This window comes from Chlamydotis macqueenii, chromosome W (assembly GCF_036417535.1).
Source record: "Chlamydotis macqueenii isolate bChlMac1 chromosome W, bChlMac1.mat, whole genome shotgun sequence".
Lineage (NCBI taxonomy): Eukaryota > Metazoa > Chordata > Aves > Otidiformes > Otididae > Chlamydotis > Chlamydotis macqueenii.
Window position 1 is genome coordinate 19,743,667 of NC_141592.1, and position 20,448 is coordinate 19,764,114.

The following is a 20,448-nucleotide window of genomic DNA, read 5'->3' on the forward strand; positions in this document are numbered from 1 at the left end:
AGTCAAGCTCTTGCTGCTCCTCACCGGCCATTGGCAGCGCATCTACGGCACCACAGACATTGGGGCTCCGGGCTTTCCCTGACGAACAGGGCTTCGACGTTTACCACCAGCTGCACCTGGTCTCCCACTGAAAAAAACCCGAAAAATCACAAACGTCGGACGATTGCTCCCACACCGAAAGTGCCAGCCAGTCAAGCTCTTGCTGCTCCTCACCGGCCATTGGCAGCGCATCTACAGCACCGCAGACATCGGGGCTCCGGGCTTTCCCTGACGAACAGGGCTTCGACGTTTACCACCACCTGCAGCTGGGCGCCCATTAAAAAAAAACACAAGAAAAATCACGAACGTTGGACGATTGCTTCCACACCGAAAGTGCCGGCAACTCAAGCTCTTGCTGCTCCTCACCGGCCATTGGCAGCCCATCTACAGCACCACAGACATCGGGGCTCCAGGCTTTCCCTGACGAACAGCGCTTCGACGTTTACCACCGGCTGCACCTGGGGGGCCCACTGAAAAAAACCCCGAAAAACCATGAACGTTGGACGATTGCTCCTTCACAAAAAGTGCCAGCCAGTCAAGCTCTTGCTGTACCTCACCGGCCATTGGCAGCGCATCTACAGCACCACAGACACTGGGGCTCCGGGATTTCCCTGATGAACAGGGCTTCGACCTTTACCACCAGCTGCACCTTGTCGCCCACTCCTAAAAAACCCCGAAAAATCATGAAAGTCGGACGATTGCTCCCACACAAGAAGTGCCAGCCAGTCAAGCTCCTGCTGCTCCTCAGCGTCCATTGGCAGCGCATCTACAGCACCACAGACATCGGGGCTCCGGGCTTTCCCTCACGAACAGGGCTTCGACGTTTACCACCAGCTGCACCTGGGCGCCCACTGAAAAAAACCCTGAAAAATCACAAACGTCGGACGATTGCTCCCACACCGAAAGTGCCAGCCAGTCAAGCTCTTGCTGCTCCTCACCGGCCATTGGCAGCGCATCTACAGCACCACAGACATCGGGGTTCCGGGCTTTCCCTGACGAACAGGGCTTTGACGTTTACCACCAGCTGCACCTGGGCGCCCACTCCACGAAAACCCTGAAAAATCACGAATGTCGGACGATTGCTCCCACACCGAACGTGCCAGCCAGTCAAGCTCTTGCTGCTGCTCCCCGGCCATTGGCAGCGCATCTACAGCACCACAGACATCAGGGCTCCAGGCTTTCCCTGACGAACAGGGCTTCAACGTTTACCACCAGCTGCACCTGGGCGCCCACTCCAAAAAAACCCGAAAAATCACGAACGTCGGACGATTGCTCCCACACAAGAAGTGCCAGCCAGTCAAGCTCCTGCTGCTCCTCAGCGGCCATTGGCAGCGCATCTACAGCACCACAGACATCGGGGCTCCGGGCTTTCCCTGACGAACAGGGCTTCGACGTTTACCACCAGCTGCACCTGGGCGCCCACTCCAAAAAAACCCGAAAAATCACGAACGTCGGACGATTGCTCCCACACCGAAAGTGCCAGCAACTCAAGCTCTTGCTGCTCCTCACTGGCCATTGGCAGCGCATCTACAGCACCACAGACATCGGGGCTCCGGTCTTTCCCTGACGAACAGGGCTTCGACGTTTACCACCAGCTGCGTCTGGGCGCCCACTAAAAAAAACCCCAAAAAATCACGAACGTCGGACGATTGCTCCCACAAAAAAAGTGCCAGCCAGTCAAGCTCTTGCTGCTCCTCCCCGGCCATTGGCAGCGCATCTACAGCACCACAGACATCGGGGCTCCGGGATTTCCCTGACGAACAGGGCTTCGACGTTTACCACCAGCTGCACCTGGGGGGCCCACTGAAAAAAACCCCGAAAAATCACGAACGTCGGACGATTGCACCCACACCGGAAGTGCCAGCCAGTCAAGCTCTTGCTGCTCCTCACCGGCCATTGGCAGCGCATCTACAGCACCACAGACATCGGGGCTCCGGGCTTTCCCCGACGAACAGGGCTTCGACGTTTACCACCACCTGCAGCTGGGCGCCCAATAAAAAAAAACACAAGAAAAATCACGAACGTCGGACGATTGCTCCCACACCGAAAGTGCCAGCCAGTCTAGCTCTTGCTGCTCCTCACCGGCCATTGGCACCGCATCCACAGCACCACAGACATCAGGGCTCCGGGCTTTCCCTGACGAACAGGGCTTCGACGTTTACCACCAGCTGCACCTGGGCGCCCACTGAAAAAACCCCGAAAAATCACGAACGTTGGACGATTGCTCCCACACTGAAAGTGCCAGCCAGTCAAGCTCTTGCTGCTCCTCACCGGCCATTGGCAGCGCATCTACAGCACCACAGACATCGGGGCTCCGGGCTTTCCCTGACAAACAGGGCTTCGACGTTTACCACCAGCTGCACCTGGGCGCCCACTCCAAAAAATCCCGAAAAATCACGAACGTCGGACGATTGCTCCCACACAAGAAGTGTCAGCCAGTCAAGCTCCTGCTGCTCCTCAGCGGCCATTGGCAGCGCATCTACAGCACCACAGACATCGGGGCTCCGGGCTTTCCCTGACGAACAGGGCTTCGACGTTTACCACCAGCTGCACCTGGGCGCCCACTCCAAAAAAACCCGAAAAATCACGAACGTCGGACGATTGCTCCCACACCGAAAGTGCCAGCCAGTCAAGCTCTTGCTGCTCCTCACTGGCCATTGGCAGCGCATCTACAGCACCACAGACATCGGGGCTCCGGTCTTTCCCTGACGAACAGGGCTTCGACGTTTACCACCAGCTGCGTCTGGGCGCCCACTAAAAAAAACCCCAAAATATCACGAACGTCGGACGATTGCTCCCACAAAAAAAGTGCCAGCCAGTCAAGCTCTTGCTGCTCCTCCCCGGCCATTGGCAGCGCATCTACAGCACCACAGACATCGGGGCTCCGGGATTTCCCTGACGAACAGGGCTTCGACGTTTACCACCAGCTGCACCTGGGGGGCCCACTGAAAAAAACCCCGAAAAATCATGAACGTCGGACGATTGCTCCCACACCGAAAGTGCCAGCCACTCAAGCTCTTGCTGCTCATCACCGGCCATTGGCAGCGCATCTACAGCACCACAGACATCGGGGCTCCGGGCTTTCCCTGACGAACAGGGCTTCGACGTTTACCACCAGCTGCACCTGGGCACGCACTCCAAAAAAACCAGAAAAATCACGAACGTCGGACGATTGCTCCCACACCGAAAGTGCCACCCAGTCAAGCTCTTGCTGCTCCTCCCCGGCCATTGGCAGCGCATCTACGGCACCACAGACATCGGGGCTCCGGGCTTTCCCTGACGAACAGGGCTTCGACGTTTACCACCAGCTGCACCTGGTCTCCCACTGAAAAAAACCCGAAAAATCACAAACGTCGGATGATTGCTCCCACACCGAAAGTGCCAGCCAGTCAAGCTCTTGCTGCTCCTCACCGGCCATTGGCAGCGCATCTACAGCACCACAGACATCGGGGCTCCGGGCTTTCCCTGACGAACAGGGCTTCGACGTTTACCACCACCTGCAGCTGGGCGCCCATTAAAAAAAAACACAAGAAAAATCACGAACGTTGGACGATTGCTTCCACACCGAAAGTGCCGGCAACTCAAGCTCTTGCTGCTCCTCACCGGCCATTGGCAGCCCATCTACAGCACCACAGACATCGGGGCTCCAGGCTTTCCCTGACGAACAGCGCTTCGACGTTTACCACCGGCTGCACCTGGGGGGCCCACTGAAAAAAACCCCGAAAAACCATGAACGTTGGACGATTGCTCCTTCACAAAAAGTGCCAGCCAGTCAAGCTCTTGCTGTACCTCACCGGCCATTGACAGCGCATCTACAGCACCACAGACACTGGGGCTCCGGGCTTTCCCTGATGAACAGGGCTTCGACCTTTACCACCAGCTGCACCTTGTCGCCCACTCCTAAAAAACCCCGAAAAATCATGAACGTCGGACGATTGCTCCCACACAAGAAGTGCCAGCCAGTCAAGCTCCTGCTGCTCCTCAGCGGCCATTGGCAGCGCATCCACAGCACCACAGACATCGGGGCTCCGGGCTTTCCCTCACGAACAGGGCTTCGACGTTTACCACCAGCTGCACCTGGGCGCCCACTGAAAAAAGCCCTGAAAAATCACAAACGTCGGACGATTGCTCCCACACCGAAAGTGCCAGCCAGTCAAGCTCTTGCTGCTCCTCACCGGCCATTGGCAGCGCATCTACAGCACCACAGACATCGGGGTTCCGGGCTTTCCCTGACGAACAGGGCTTTGACGTTTACCACCAGCTGCACCTGGGCGCCCACTCCACAAAAACCCTGAAAAATCACGAATGTCGGACGATTGCTCCCACACCGAACGTGCCAGCCAGTCAAGCTCTTGCTGCTGCTCCCCGGCCATTGGCAGCGCATCTACAGCACCACAGACATCAGGGCTCCAGGCTTTCCCTGACGAACAGGGCTTCGACGTTTACCACCAGCTGCACCTGGGCGCCCACTGAAAAAAACCCAAGAAAAATCACGAACGTCGGACGATTGCTCCCACACCGAAAGTGCCAGCCAGTCAAGCTCTTGCTGCTCCTCACCGGCCATTGGCAGCGCATCCACAGCACCACAGACATCGGGGCTCCGGGCTTTCCCTGACGAACAGGGCTTCGACGTTTACCACCAGCTGCGCCTGGGCGCCCACTAAAAAAAACCCCGAAAAATCACGAACGTCTGACGATTGCTGCCACACAAAAAGTGTCAGCCAGTCAAGCTCCTGCTGCTCCTCAGCGGCCATTGGCAGCGCATCTACAGCACCACAGACATCGGGGCTCCGGGCTTTCCCCGACGAACAGGGCTTCGACGTTTACCACCACCTGCAGCTGGGCGCCCATTAAAAAAAAACACAAGAAAAATCACGAACGTTGGACGATTGCTCCCACACCGAAAGTGCCAGCAACTCAAGCTCTTGCTGCTCATCACCGGCCATTGGCAGCCCATCTACAGCACCAAAGACATCGGGGCTCCAGGCTTTCCCTGACGAACAGCGCTTCGACGTTTACCACCAGCTGCACCTGGGGGGCCCACTGAAAAAAACCCCGAAAAACCATGAACGTTGGACGATTGCTCCCACACAAAAAGTGCCAGCCAGTCAAGCTCTTGCTGTACCTCACCGGCCATTGGCAGCGCATCTACAGCACCACAGACATCGGGGCTCCGGGCTTTCCCTGACGAACAGGGCTTCGACGTTTACCACCAGCTGCACCTGGGGGGCCCACTGAAAAAAACCCCAAAAAATCATGAACGTCGGACAATTGCTCCCACTCCGAAAGTGCCAGCAACTCAAGCTCTTGCTGCTCCTCACCGGCCATTGGCAGCGCATCTACAGCACCACAGACATCGGGGCTCCGGGCTTTCCCTGACGAACAGGGCTTCGACGTTTACCACCAGCTGCACCTGGGCGCCCACTCCAAAAAAACCCGAAAAATCACGAACGTCGGACGATTGCTCCCACACAAGAAGTGCCAGCCAGTCAAGCTCCTGCTGCTCCTCAGCGGCCATTGGCAGCGCATCTACAGCACCACAGACATCGGGGTTCCGGGCTTTCCCTCACGAACAGGGCTTCGACGTTTACCACCAGCTGCACCTGGGCGACCAGTGGAAAAAAACCCAAGAAAATCACGAACGTTGGACGATTGCTCCCACACCGAAAGTGCCAGCCAGTCAAGCTCTTGCTGCTCCTCACCGGCCATTGGCAGCGCATCTACAGCACCACAGACATCGGGGCTCCGGGCTTTCCCTGATGAACAGGGCTTCGACGTTTACCACCACCTGCACCTGGGCGCCCATTGGAAAAAAACCCAAGAAAAATCACGAACGTTGGACGATTGCTCCCACACCGAAAGTGCCAGCAACTCAAGCTCTTCCTGCTCATCACCGGCCATTGGCAGCGCATCTACAGCACCACAGACACTGGGGCTCCGGGCTTTCCCTGACGAACAGGGCTTCGACGTTTACCACCAGCTGCACCTGGGGGGCCCACTGAAAAAAACCCGAAAAATCACGAACGTCGGACGATTGCTCCCACACCGAAAGTGCCAGCCAGTCAAGCTCTTGCTGCTCCTCACCGGCCATTGGCAGCGCATCCACAGCACCACAGACATCGGGGCTCCGGGCTTTCCCTGACGAACAGGGCTTTGACGTTTACCACCAGCTGCACCTGGACACCCATTGGAAAAAAACCCAAGAAAATCACGAACGTTGGACGATTGCTCCCACACCGAAAGTGCCAGCAACTCAAGCTCTTGCTCCTCATCACCGGCCACTGGCAGCGCATCTACAGCACCACAGACACTGGGGCTCCGGGCTTTCCCTGACGAACAGGGCTTCGACGTTTACCACCAGCTGCACCTGGGCGCCCACTGAAAAAAAACCCAAGAAAAATCACGAACGTCGGACGATTGCTCCCACACCGAAAGTGCCAGCCAGTCAAGCTCTTGCTGCTCCTCACCGGCCATTGGCAGCGCATCCACAGCACCACAGACATCGGGGCTCCACGCTTTCCCTGACGAACAGGGCTTCGACATTTACCACCAGCTGCACCTAGGCGCCCACTAAAAAAAACCCCGAAAAATCACGAACGTCGGACGATTGCTCCCACACCGAAAGTGCCAGCCAGTCAAGCTCTTGCTGTACCTCACCGGCCATTGGCAGCGCATCTACAGCACCACAGACATCGGGGCTCCGGGATTTCCCTGACGAACAGGGCTTTGACATTTACCACCAGCTGCGTCTGGGCACCCACTACAAAAAAACGCGAAAAATCACGAACGTCGGACGATTGCTCCCACACCGAAAGTGCCAGCCAGTCAAGCTCTTGCTGCTCCTCACCGGCCATTGGCAGCGCATCTACAGCACCACAGACATCGGGGCTCCGGGCTTTCCCTGACGAACAGGGCTTCGACGTTTACCACCAGCTGCACCTGGGCGCCCACTCCAAAAAAACTCGAAAAATCACGAACGTCGGACGATTGCTCCCACACCGAAAGTGCCAGCCAGTCAAGCTCTTGCTGCTCCTCACTGGCCATTGGCAGCGCATCTACAGCACCACAGACATTGGGGCTCCGGTCTTTCCCTGACGAACAGGGCTTCGACGTTTACCACCAGCTGCGTCTGGGCGCCCACTAAAAAAAACCCCAAAAAATCACGAACGTCGGACGATTGCTCCCACAAAAAAAGTGCCAGCCAGTCAAGCTCTTGCTGCTCCTCCCCGGCCATTGGCAGCGCATCTACAGCACCACAGACATCGGGGCTCCGGGATTTCCCTGACGAACAGGGCTTCGACGTTTACCACCAGCTGCACCTGGGGGGCCCACTGAAAAAAACCCCGAAAAATCATGAACGTCGGACGATTGCTCCCACACCGAAAGTGCCACCCAGTCAAGCTCTTCCTGCTCCTCACCGGCCATTGGCAGCGCATCTACAGCACCACAGACATCGGGGCTCCGGTCTTTCCCTGACGAACAGGGCTTCGACGTTTACCACCAGCTGCGTCTGGGCGCCCACTAAAAAAAACCCCAAAATATCACGAACGTCGGACGATTGCTCCCACAAAAAAAGTGCCAGCCAGTCAAGCTCTTGCTGCTCCTCCCCGGCCATTGGCAGCGCATCTACAGCACCACAGACATCGGGGCTCCGGGATTTCCCTGACGAACAGGGCTTCGACGTTTACCACCAGCTGCACCTGGGGGGCCCACTGAAAAAAACCCTGAAAAATCATGAACGTCGGACGATTGCTCCCACACCGAAAGTGCCAGCCACTCAAGCTCTTGCTGCTCATCACCGGCCATTGGCAGCGCATCTACAGCACCACAGACATCGGGGCTCCGGGCTTTCCCTGACGAACAGGGCTTCGACGTTTACCACCAGCTGCACCTGGGCACGCACTCCAAAAAAACCAGAAAAATCACGAACGTCGGACGATTGCTCCCACACCGAAAGTGCCACCCAGTCAAGCTCTTGCTGCTCCTCCCCGGCCATTGGCAGCGCATCTACGGCACCACAGACATCGGGGCTCCGGGCTTTCCCTGACGAACAGGGCTTCGACGTTTACCACCAGCTGCACCTGGTCTCCCACTGAAAAAAACCCGAAAAATCACAAACGTCGGACGATTGCTCCCACACCGAAAGTGCCAGCCAGTCAAGCTCTTGCTGCTCCTCACCGGCCATTGGCAGCGCATCTACAGCACCACAGACATCGGGGCTCCGGGCTTTCCCTGACGAACAGGGCTTCGACGTTTACCACCACCTGCAGCTGGGCGCCCATTAAAAAAAAACACAAGAAAAATCACGAACGTTGGACGATTGCTTCCACACCGAAAGTGCCGGCAACTCAAGCTCTTGCTGCTCCTCCCCGGCCATTGGCAGCGCATCTACAGCACCACAGACATCGGGGCTCCGGGATTTCCCTGACGAACAGGGCTTTGACATTTACCACCAGCTGCGTCTGGGCACCCACTACAAAAAAACGCGAAAAATCACGAACGTCGGACGATTGCTCCCACACCGAAAGTGCCAGCCAGTCAAGCTCTTGCTGCTCCTCACCGGCCATTGGCAGCGCATCTACAGCACCACAGACACTGGGGCTCCGGGCTTTCCCTGATGAACAGGGCTTCGACCTTTACCACCAGCTGCACCTTGTCGCCCACTCCTAAAAAACCCCGAAAAATCATGAACGTCGGACGATTGCTCCCACACAAGAAGTGCCAGCCAGTCAAGCTCCTGCTGCTCCTCAGCGGCCATTGGCAGCGCATCCACAGCACCACAGACATCGGGGCTCCGGGCTTTCCCTCACGAACAGGGCTTCGACGTTTACCACCAGCTGCACCTGGGCGCCCACTGAAAAAAGCCCTGAAAAATCACAAACGTCGGACGATTGCTCCCACACCGAAAGTGCCAGCCAGTCAAGCTCTTGCTGCTCCTCACCGGCCATTGGCAGCGCATCTACAGCACCACAGACATCGGGGTTCCGGGCTTTCCCTGACGAACAGGGCTTTGACGTTTACCACCAGCTGCACCTGGGCGCCCACTCCACGAAAACCCTGAAAAATCACGAATGTCGGACGATTGCTCCCACACCGAACGTGCCAGCCAGTCAAGCTCTTGCTGCTGCTCCCCGGCCATTGGCAGCGCATCTACAGCACCACAGACATCAGGGCTCCAGGCTTTCCCTGACGAACAGGGCTTCGACGTTTACCACCAGCTGCACCTGGGCGCCCACTCCAAAAAAACCCGAAAAATCACGAACGTCGGACGATTGCTCCCACACAAGAAGTGCCAGCCAGTCAAGCTCCTGCTGCTCCTCAGCGGCCATTGGCAGCGCATCTACAGCACCACAGACATCGGGGCTCCGGGCTTTCCCTGACGAACAGGGCTTCGACGTTTACCACCAGCTGCACCTGGGCGCCCACTCCAAAAAAACCCGAAAAATCACGAACGTCGGACGATTGCTCCCACACCGAAAGTGCCAGCAACTCAAGCTCTTGCTGCTCCTCACTGGCCATTGGCAGCGCATCTACAGCACCACAGACATCGGGGCTCCGGTCTTTCCCTGACGAACAGGGCTTCGACGTTTACCACCAGCTGCGTCTGGGCGCCCACTAAAAAAAACCCCAAAAAATCACGAACGTCGGACGATTGCTCCCACAAAAAAAGTGCCAGCCAGTCAAGCTCTTGCTGCTCCTCCCCGGCCATTGGCAGCGCATCTACAGCACCACAGACATCGGGGCTCCGGGATTTCCCTGACGAACAGGGCTTCGACGTTTACCACCAGCTGCACCTGGGGGGCCCACTGAAAAAAACCCCGAAAAATCACGAACGTCGGACGATTGCACCCACACCGGAAGTGCCAGCCAGTCAAGCTCTTGCTGCTCCTCACCGGCCATTGGCAGCGCATCTACAGCACCACAGACATCGGGGCTCCGGGCTTTCCCCGACGAACAGGGCTTCGACGTTTACCACCACCTGCAGCTGGGCGCCCAATAAAAAAAAACACAAGAAAAATCACGAACGTCGGACGATTGCTCCCACACCGAAAGTGCCAGCCAGTCTAGCTCTTGCTGCTCCTCACCGGCCATTGGCACCGCATCCACAGCACCACAGACATCAGGGCTCCGGGCTTTCCCTGACGAACAGGGCTTCGACGTTTACCACCAGCTGCACCTGGGCGCCCACTGAAAAAACCCCGAAAAATCACGAACGTTGGACGATTGCTCCCACACTGAAAGTGCCAGCCAGTCAAGCTCTTGCTGCTCCTCACCGGCCATTGGCAGCGCATCTACAGCACCACAGACATCTGGGCTCCGGGCTTTCCCTGACAAACAGGGCTTCGACGTTTACCACCAGCTGCACCTGGGCGCCCACTCCAAAAAATCCCGAAAAATCACGAACGTCGGACGATTGCTCCCACACAAGAAGTGTCAGCCAGTCAAGCTCCTGCTGCTCCTCAGCGGCCATTGGCAGCGCATCTACAGCACCACAGACATCGGGGCTCCGGGCTTTCCCTGACGAACAGGGCTTCGACGTTTACCACCAGCTGCACCTGGGCGCCCACTCCAAAAAAACCCGAAAAATCACGAAGATCGGACGATTGCTCCCACACCGAAAGTGCCAGCCAGTCAAGCTCTTGCTGCTCCTCACTGGCCATTGGCAGCGCATCTACAGCACCACAGACATCGGGGCTCCGGTCTTTCCCTGACGAACAGGGCTTCGACGTTTACCACCAGCTGCGTCTGGGCGCCCACTAAAAAAAACCCCAAAATATCACGAACGTCGGACGATTGCTCCCACAAAAAAAGTGCCAGCCAGTCAAGCTCTTGCTGCTCCTCCCCGGCCATTGGCAGCGCATCTACAGCACCACAGACATCGGGGCTCCGGGATTTCCCTGACGAACAGGGCTTCGACGTTTACCACCAGCTGCACCTGGGGGGCCCACTGAAAAAAACCCCGAAAAATCATGAACGTCGGACGATTGCTCCCACACCGAAAGTGCCAGCCACTCAAGCTCTTGCTGCTCATCACCGGCCATTGGCAGCGCATCTACAGCACCACAGACATCGGGGCTCCGGGCTTTCCCTGACGAACAGGGCTTCGACGTTTACCACCAGCTGCACCTGGGCACGCACTCCAAAAAAACCAGAAAAATCACGAACGTCGGACGATTGCTCCCACACCGAAAGTGCCACCCAGTCAAGCTCTTGCTGCTCCTCCCCGGCCATTGGCAGCGCATCTACGGCACCACAGACATCGGGGCTCCGGGCTTTCCCTGACGAACAGGGCTTCGACGTTTACCACCAGCTGCACCTGGTCTCCCACTGAAAAAAACCCGAAAAATCACAAACGTCGGACGATTGCTCCCACACCGAAAGTGCCAGCCAGTCAAGCTCTTGCTGCTCCTCACCGGCCATTGGCAGCGCATCTACAGCACCACAGACATCGGGGCTCCGGGATTTCCCTGACGAACAGGGCTTCGACGTTTACCACCACCTGCAGCTGGGCGCCCATTAAAAAAAAACACAAGAAAAATCACGAACGTTGGACGATTGCTTCCACACCGAAAGTGCCGGCAACTCAAGCTCTTGCTGCTCCTCACCGGCCATTGGCAGCCCATCTACAGCACCACAGACATCGGGGCTCCAGGCTTTCCCTGACGAACAGCGCTTCGACGTTTACCACCGGCTGCACCTGGGGGGCCCACTGAAAAAAACCCCGAAAAACCATGAACGTTGGACGATTGCTCCTTCACAAAAAGTGCCAGCCAGTCAAGCTCTTGCTGTACCTCACCGGCCATTGGCAGCGCATCTACAGCACCACAGACACTGGGGCTCCGGGCTTTCCCTGATGAACAGGGCTTCGACCTTTACCACCAGCTGCACCTTGTCGCCCACTCCTAAAAAACCCCGAAAAATCATGAACGTCGGACGGTTGCTCCCACACAAGAAGTGCCAGCCAGTCAAGCTCCTGCTGCTCCTCAGCGGCCATTGGCAGCGCATCCACAGCACCACAGACATCGGGGCTCCGGGCTTTCCCTCACGAACAGGGCTTCGACGTTTACCACCAGCTGCACCTGGGCGCCCACTGAAAAAAGCCCTGAAAAATCACAAACGTCGGACGATTGCTCCCACACCGAAAGTGCCAGCCAGTCAAGCTCTTGCTGCTCCTCACCGGCCATTGGCAGCGCATCTACAGCACCACAGACATCGGGGTTCCGGGCTTTCCCTGACGAACAGGGCTTTGACGTTTACCACCAGCTGCACCTGGGCGCCCACTCCACAAAAACCCTGAAAAATCACGAATGTCGGACGATTGCTCCCACACCGAACGTGCCAGCCAGTCAAGCTCTTGCTGCTGCTCCCCGGCCATTGGCAGCGCATCTACAGCACCACAGACATCAGGGCTCCAGGCTTTCCCTGACGAACAGGGCTTCGACGTTTACCACCAGCTGCACCTGGGCGCCCACTGAAAAAAACCCAAGAAAAATCACGAACGTCGGACGATTGCTCCCACACCGAAAGTGCCAGCCAGTCAAGCTCTTGCTGCTCCTCACCGGCCATTGGCAGCGCATCCACAGCACCACAGACATCGGGGCTCCGGGCTTTCCCTGACGAACAGGGCTTCGACGTTTACCACCAGCTGCGCCTGGGCGCCCACTAAAAAAAACCCCGAAAAATCACGAACGTCTGACGATTGCTGCCACACAAAAAGTGTCAGCCAGTCAAGCTCCTGCTGCTCCTCAGCGGCCATTGGCAGCGCATCTACAGCACCACAGACATCGGGGCTCCGGGCTTTCCCCGACGAACAGGGCTTCGACGTTTACCACCACCTGCAGCTGGGCGCCCATTAAAAAAAAACACAAGAAAAATCACGAACGTTGGACGATTGCTCCCACACCGAAAGTGCCAGCAACTCAAGCTCTTGCTGCTCATCACCGGCCATTGGCAGCCCATCTACAGCACCAAAGACATCGGGGCTCCAGGCTTTCCCTGACGAACAGCGCTTCGACGTTTACCACCAGCTGCACCTGGGGGGCCCACTGAAAAAAACCCCGAAAAACCATGAACGTTGGACGATTGCTCCCACACAAAAAGTGCCAGCCAGTCAAGCTCTTGCTGTACCTCACCGGCCATTGGCAGCGCATCTACAGCACCACAGACATCGGGGCTCCGGGCTTTCCCTGACGAACAGGGCTTCGACGTTTACCACCAGCTGCACCTGGGGGGCCCACTGAAAAAAACCCCAAAAAATCATGAACGTCGGACAATTGCTCCCACTCCGAAAGTGCCAGCAACTCAAGCTCTTGCTGCTCCTCACCGGCCATTGGCAGCGCATCTACAGCACCACAGACATCGGGGCTCCGGGCTTTCCCTGACGAACAGGGCTTCGACGTTTACCACCAGCTGCACCTGGGCGCCCACTCCAAAAAAACCCGAAAAATCACGAACGTCGGACGATTGCTCCCACACAAGAAGTGCCAGCCAGTCAAGCTCCTGCTGCTCCTCAGCGGCCATTGGCAGCGCATCTACAGCACCACAGACATCGGGGTTCCGGGCTTTCCCTCACGAACAGGGCTTCGACGTTTACCACCAGCTGCACCTGGGCGACCAGTGGAAAAAAACCCAAGAAAATCACGAACGTTGGACGATTGCTCCCACACCGAAAGTGCCAGCCAGTCAAGCTCTTGCTGCTCCTCACCGGCCATTGGCAGCGCATCTACAGCACCACAGACATCGGGGCTCCGGGCTTTCCCTGATGAACAGGGCTTCGACGTTTACCACCACCTGCACCTGGGCGCCCATTGGAAAAAAACCCAAGAAAAATCACGAACGTTGGACGATTGCTCCCACACCGAAAGTGCCAGCAACTCAAGCTCTTCCTGCTCATCACCGGCCATTGGCAGCGCATCTACAGCACCACAGACACTGGGGCTCCGGGCTTTCCCTGACGAACAGGGCTTCGACGTTTACCACCAGCTGCACCTGGGGGGCCCACTGAAAAAAACCCGAAAAATCACGAACGTCGGACGATTGCTCCCACACCGAAAGTGCCAGCCAGTCAAGCTCTTGCTGCTCCTCACCGGCCATTGGCAGCGCATCCACAGCACCACAGACATCGGGGCTCCGGGCTTTCCCTGACGAACAGGGCTTTGACGTTTACCACCAGCTGCACCTGGACACCCATTGGAAAAAAACCCAAGAAAATCACGAACGTTGGACGATTGCTCCCACACCGAAAGTGCCAGCAACTCAAGCTCTTGCTCCTCATCACCGGCCACTGGCAGCGCATCTACAGCACCACAGACACTGGGGCTCCGGGCTTTCCCTGACGAACAGGGCTTCGACGTTTACCACCAGCTGCACCTGGGCGCCCACTGAAAAAAAACCCAAGAAAAATCACGAACGTCGGACGATTGCTCCCACACCGAAAGTGCCAGCCAGTCAAGCTCTTGCTGCTCCTCACCGACCATTGGCAGCGCATCCACAGCACCACAGACATCAGGGCTCCACGCTTTCCCTGACGAACAGGGCTTCGACATTTACCACCAGCTGCACCTAGGCGCCCACTAAAAAAAACCCCGAAAAATCACGAACGTCGGACGATTGCTCCCACACCGAAAGTGCCAGCCAGTCAAGCTCTTGCTGTACCTCACCGGCCATTGGCAGCGCATCTACAGCACCACAGACATCGGGGCTCCGGGATTTCCCTGACGAACAGGGCTTTGACATTTACCACCAGCTGCGTCTGGGCACCCACTACAAAAAAAACGCGAAAAATCACGAACGTCGGACGATTGCTCCCACACCGAAAGTGCCAGCCAGTCAAGCTCCTGCTGCTCCTCCCCGGCCATTGGCAGCGCATCTACAGCACCACAGACATCGGGGCTCCGGGATTTCCCTGACGAACAGGGCTTCGACGTTTACCACCAGCTGCACCTGGGGGGCCCACTGAAAAAAACCCCGAAAAATCATGAACGTCGGACGATTGCTCCCACACCGAAAGTGCCACCCAGTCAAGCTCTTCCTGCTCCTCACCGGCCATTGGCAGCGCATCTACGGCACCACAGACATCGGGGCTCCGGGATTTCCCTGACGAACAGGGCTTTGACATTTACCACCAGCTGCGTCTGGGCGCCCACTAAAAAAAACCCCAAAAAATCACGAACGTCGGACGATTGCTCCCACAAAAAAAGTGCCAGCCAGTCAAGCTCTTGCTGCTCCTCCCCGGCCATTGGCAGCGCATCTACAGCACCACAGACATCGGGGCTCCGGGATTTCCCTGACGAACAGGGCTTCGACGTTTACCACCAGCTGCACCTGGGGGGCCCACTGAAAAAAACCCCGAAAAATCATGAACGTCGGACGATTGCTCCCACACCGAAAGTGCCACCCAGTCAAGCTCTTCCTGCTCCTCACCGGCCATTGGCAGCGCATCTACGGCACCACAGACATCGGGGCTCCGGGCTTTCCCTGACGAACAGGGCTTCGATGTTTACCACCAGCTGCACCTGGTCGCCCACTCCAAAAAAACCCGAAAAATCATGAACGTCGGACGATTGCTCCCACTCCGAAAGTGCCAGCCAGTCAAGCTCCTGCTGCTCCTCAGCGGCCATTGGCAGCGCATCTACCGCACCACAGACATCGGGGCTCCGGGCTTTCCCTGACGAACAGGGCTTCGACGTTTACCACCAGCTGCGTCTGGGCGCCCACTAAAAAAACCCTGAAAAATCACAAACGTCGGACGATTGCTCCCACACCGAAAGTGCCAGCCAGTCAAGCTCTTGCTGCTCCTCACCGGCCATTGGCAGCGCATCTACAGCACCACAGACATCGGGGCTCCGGGCTTTCCCTGACGAACAGGGCTTTGACATTTACCACCACCTGCAGCTGGGCGCCCATTAAAAAAAAACACAAGAAAAATCACGAACGTTGGACGATTGCTTCCACACCGAAAGTGCCAGCAACTCAAGCTCTTGCTGCTCATCACCGGCCATTGGCAGCCCATCTACAGCACCACAGACATCGGGGCTCCAGGCTTTCCCTGACGAACAGCGCTTCGACGTTTACCACCAGCTGCACCTGGGGGGCCCACTGAAAAAAACCCCGAAAAACCATGAACGTTGGACGATTGCTCCTTCACAAAAAGTGCCAGCCAGTCAAGCTCTTGCTGTACCTCACCGGCCATTGGCAGCGCATCTACAGCACCACAGACACTGGGGCTCCGGGCTTTCCCTGATGAACAGGGCTTCGACGTTTACCACCAGCTGCACCTTGTCGCCCACTCCTAAAAAACCCTGAAAAATCAGGAACGTCGGACGATTGCTCCCACACCGAAAGTGCCAGCCAGTCAAGCTCTTGCTGCTCATCACCGGCCACTGGCAGCGCATCTACAGCACCACAGACACTGGGGCTCCGGGCTTTCCCTGACGAACAGGGCTTCGACGTTTACCACCAGCTGTACCGGCGCGCCCACTCCAAAAAAACCCTGAAAAATCACGAATATCGGACGATTGCTCCCACACCGAACGTGCCAGCCAGTCAAGCTCTTGCTGCTGCTCCCCGGCCATTGGCAGCGCATCTACAGCACCACAGACATCAGGGCTCCAGGCTTTCCCTGACGAACAGGGCTTCGACGTTTACCACCAGCTGCACCTGGGCGCCCACTGAAAAAAACCCAAGAAAAATCACGAACGTTGGACGATTGCTCCCACACCGAAAGTGCCAGCAACTCAAGCTCTTGCTGCTCCTCACCGGCCATTGGCAGCGCATCTACAGCACCACAGACATCGGGGCTCCGGGATTTCCCTGACGAACAGGGCTTCGACGTTTACCACCAGCTGCACCTGGGCGCCCACTCCAAAAAAACTTGAAAAATCACGAACGTCGGACGATTGCTCCCACACAAGAAGTGCCAGCCAGTCAAGCTCCTGCTGCTCCTCAGCGGCCATTGGCAGCGCATCTACAGCACCACAGACATCGGGGCTCTGGGCTTTCCCTCACGAACAGGGCTTCGACGTTTACCACCAGCTGCACCTGGGCGCCCACTAAAAAAAACCCTGAAAAATCACAAACGTCGGACGATTGCTCCCACACCGAAAGTGCCAGCCAGTCAAGCTCTTGCTGCTCCTCACCGGCCATTGGCAGCGCATCTACAGCACCACAGACATCGGGGTTCCGGGCTTTCCCTGACGAACAGGGCTTTGACGTTTACCACCAGCTGCACCTGGGCGCCCACTCCACAAAAACCCTAAAAAATCACGAATGTCGGACGATTGCTCCCACACCGAACGTGCCAGCCAGTCAAGCTCTTGCTGCTGCTCCCCGGCCATTGGCAGCGCATCTACAGCACCACAGACATCAGGGCTCCAGGCTTTCCCTGACGAACAGGGCTTTGACGTTTACCACCAGCTGCACTTGGGCGCCCACTGAAAAAAACCCAAGAAAAATCACGAACGTCGGACGATTGCTCCCACACCGAAAGTGCCAGCCAGTCAAGCTCTTGCTCCTCATCACCGGCCACTGGCAGCGCATCTACAGCACCACAGACACTGGGGCTCCGGGCTTTCCCTGACGAACAGGGCTTCGACGTTTACCACCAGCTGCACCTGGGCGCCCACTCCAAAAAAACCCTGAAAAATCACGAATGTCGGACGATTGCTCCCACACCGAAAGTGCCAGCCAGTCAAGCTCTTGCTGCTGCTCCCCGGCCATTGGCAGCGCATCTACAGCACCACAGACATCAGGGCTCCAGGCTTTCCCTGACGAACAGGGCTTCGACGTTTACCACCAGCTGCACCTGGGCGCCCACTGAAAAAAACCCAAGAAAAATCACGAACGTCGGACGATTGCTCCCACACCGAAAGTGCCAGCCAGTCAAGCTCTTGCTGCTCCTCCCCGGCCATTGGCAGCGCATCCACAGCACCACAGACATCGGGGCTCCGGGCTTTCCCTGACGAACAGGGCTTCGACGTTTACCACCAGCTGCGCCTGGGCGCCCACTAAAAAAAACCCCGAAAAATCACGAACGTCTGACGATTGCTGCCACACAAAAAGTGTCAGCCAGTCAAGCTCTTGCTGCTCCTCACCGGCCATTGGCAGCGCATCTACAGCACCACAGACATCGGGGCTCCGGGCTTTCCCTGACGAACAGTGCTTCGACGTTTACCACCAGCTGCACCTGGGGGGCCCACTGAAAAAAACCCCGAAAAATCAAGAACGTCGGACGATTGCTCCCACTCCGAAAGTGCCAGCAACTCAAGCTCTTGCTACTCCTCACCGGCCATTGTCAGCGCATCTACAGCACCACAGACATCGGGGCTCCGGGCTTTCCCTGACGAACAGGGCTTCGACGTTTACCACCACCTGCACCTGGGCGCCCACTGAAAAAAACCCCGAAAAATCACGAACGTTGGACGATTGCTCCCACACCGAAAGTGCCAGCCAGTCAAGCTCTTGCTGCTCCTCACCGGCCATTGGCAGCGCATCTACAGCACCACAGACATCGGGGCTCCGGGCTTTCCCTGACGAACAGGGCTTCGACGTTTACCACCAGCTGCGCCTGGGCACCCACTCCAAAAAAATCCCGAAAAATCACGAACGTCGGACGATTGCACCCACACCGGAAGTGCCAGCCAGTCAAGCTCTTGCTGCTCCTCACCGGCCATTGGCAGCGCATCTACAGCACCACAGACATCGGGGCTCCGGGCTTTCCCCGACGAACAGGGCTTCGACGTTTACCACCACCTGCAGCTGGGCGCCCAATAAAAAAAAACACAAGAAAAATCACGAACGTCGGACGATTGCTCCCACACCGAAAGTGCCAGCCAGTCAAGCTCTTGCTGCTCCTCACCGGCCATTGGCAGCGCATCCACAGCACCACAGACATCAGGGCTCCGGGCTTTCCCTGACGAACAGGGCTTCGACGTTTACCACCAGCTGCACCTGGGCGCCCACTGAAAAAACCCCGAAAAATCACGAACGTTGGACGATTGCTCCCACACTGAAAGTGCCAGCCAGTCAAGCTCTTGCTGCTCCTCACCGGCCATTGGCAGCGCATCTACAGCACCACAGACATCAGGGCTCCGGGCTTTCCCTGACGAACAGGGCTTCGACGTTTACCACCAGCTGCACCTGGGCGCCCACTCCAAAAAAACCCGAAAAATCACGAACGTCGGACGATTGCTCCCACTCCGAAAGTGCCAGCCAGTCAAGCTCTTGCTGCTCCTCACTGGCCATTGGCAGCGCATCTACAGCACCACAGACATCGGGGCTCCGGTCTTTCCCTGACGAACAGGGCTTCGACATTTACCACCAGCTGCGTCTGGGCGCCCAGTAAAAAAAACCCCAAAAAATCACGAACGTCGGACGATTGCTCCCACACAAAAAGTGCCAGCCAGTCAAGCTCTTGCTGCTCCTCCCCGGCCATTGGCAGCGCATCTACAGCACCACAGACATCGGGGCTCCGGGATTTCCCTGACGAACAGGGCTTCGACGTTTACCACCAGCTGCACCTGGGGGGCCCACTGAAAAAAACCCTGAAAAATCATGAACGTCGGACGATTGCTCCCACACCGAAAGTGCCAGCCACTCAAGCTCTTGCTCCTCATCACCGGCCATTGGCAGCGCATCTACACCACCACAGACGCTGGGGCTCCGGGCTTTCCCTGACGAACAGGGCTTCGACGTTTACCACCAGCTGCACCTGGGCGCCCATTGGAAAAAAACCCAAGAAAATCACGAACGTCGGACGATTGCCCCACACCGAAAGTGCCAGCAACTCAAGCTCTTGCTCCTCATCACCGGCCACTGGCAGCGCATCTACAGCACCACAGACATCGGGGCTGCGGGCTTTCCCTGACGAACAGGACTTCGACGTTTACCACCAGCTGCACCTGGGCACCCACTCCAAAAAAACCCCGAAAAATCACGAATGTCGGACGATTGCTCCCACAAAAAAAGTGCCAGCCAGTCAAGCTCCTGCTGCTCCTCAGCGGCCATTGGCAGCGCATCTACAGCACCACAGACATCGGGGCTCCGGGCTTTCCCTGACGAACAGGGCTTCGACGTTTACCACCAGCTGCACCTGGTCGCCCACTCCAAAAAAACCCGAAAAATCATGAACGTCGGACGATTGCTCCCACAAAAAAAGTGCCAGCCAGTCAAGCTCCTGCTGCTCCTCAGCGGCCATTGGCAGCGCATCTACAGCACCACAGACATCGGGGCTCCGGGCTTTCCCTGACGAACAGGGCTTCGACGTTTACCACCAGCTGCGCCTGGGCACCCACTCCAAAAAAAACCCGAAAAATCACAAACGTCGGACGATTGCACCCACACCGGAAGTGCCAGCCAGTCAAGCTCTTGCTGCTCCTCCCCGGCCATTGGCAGCGCATCTACAGCACCACA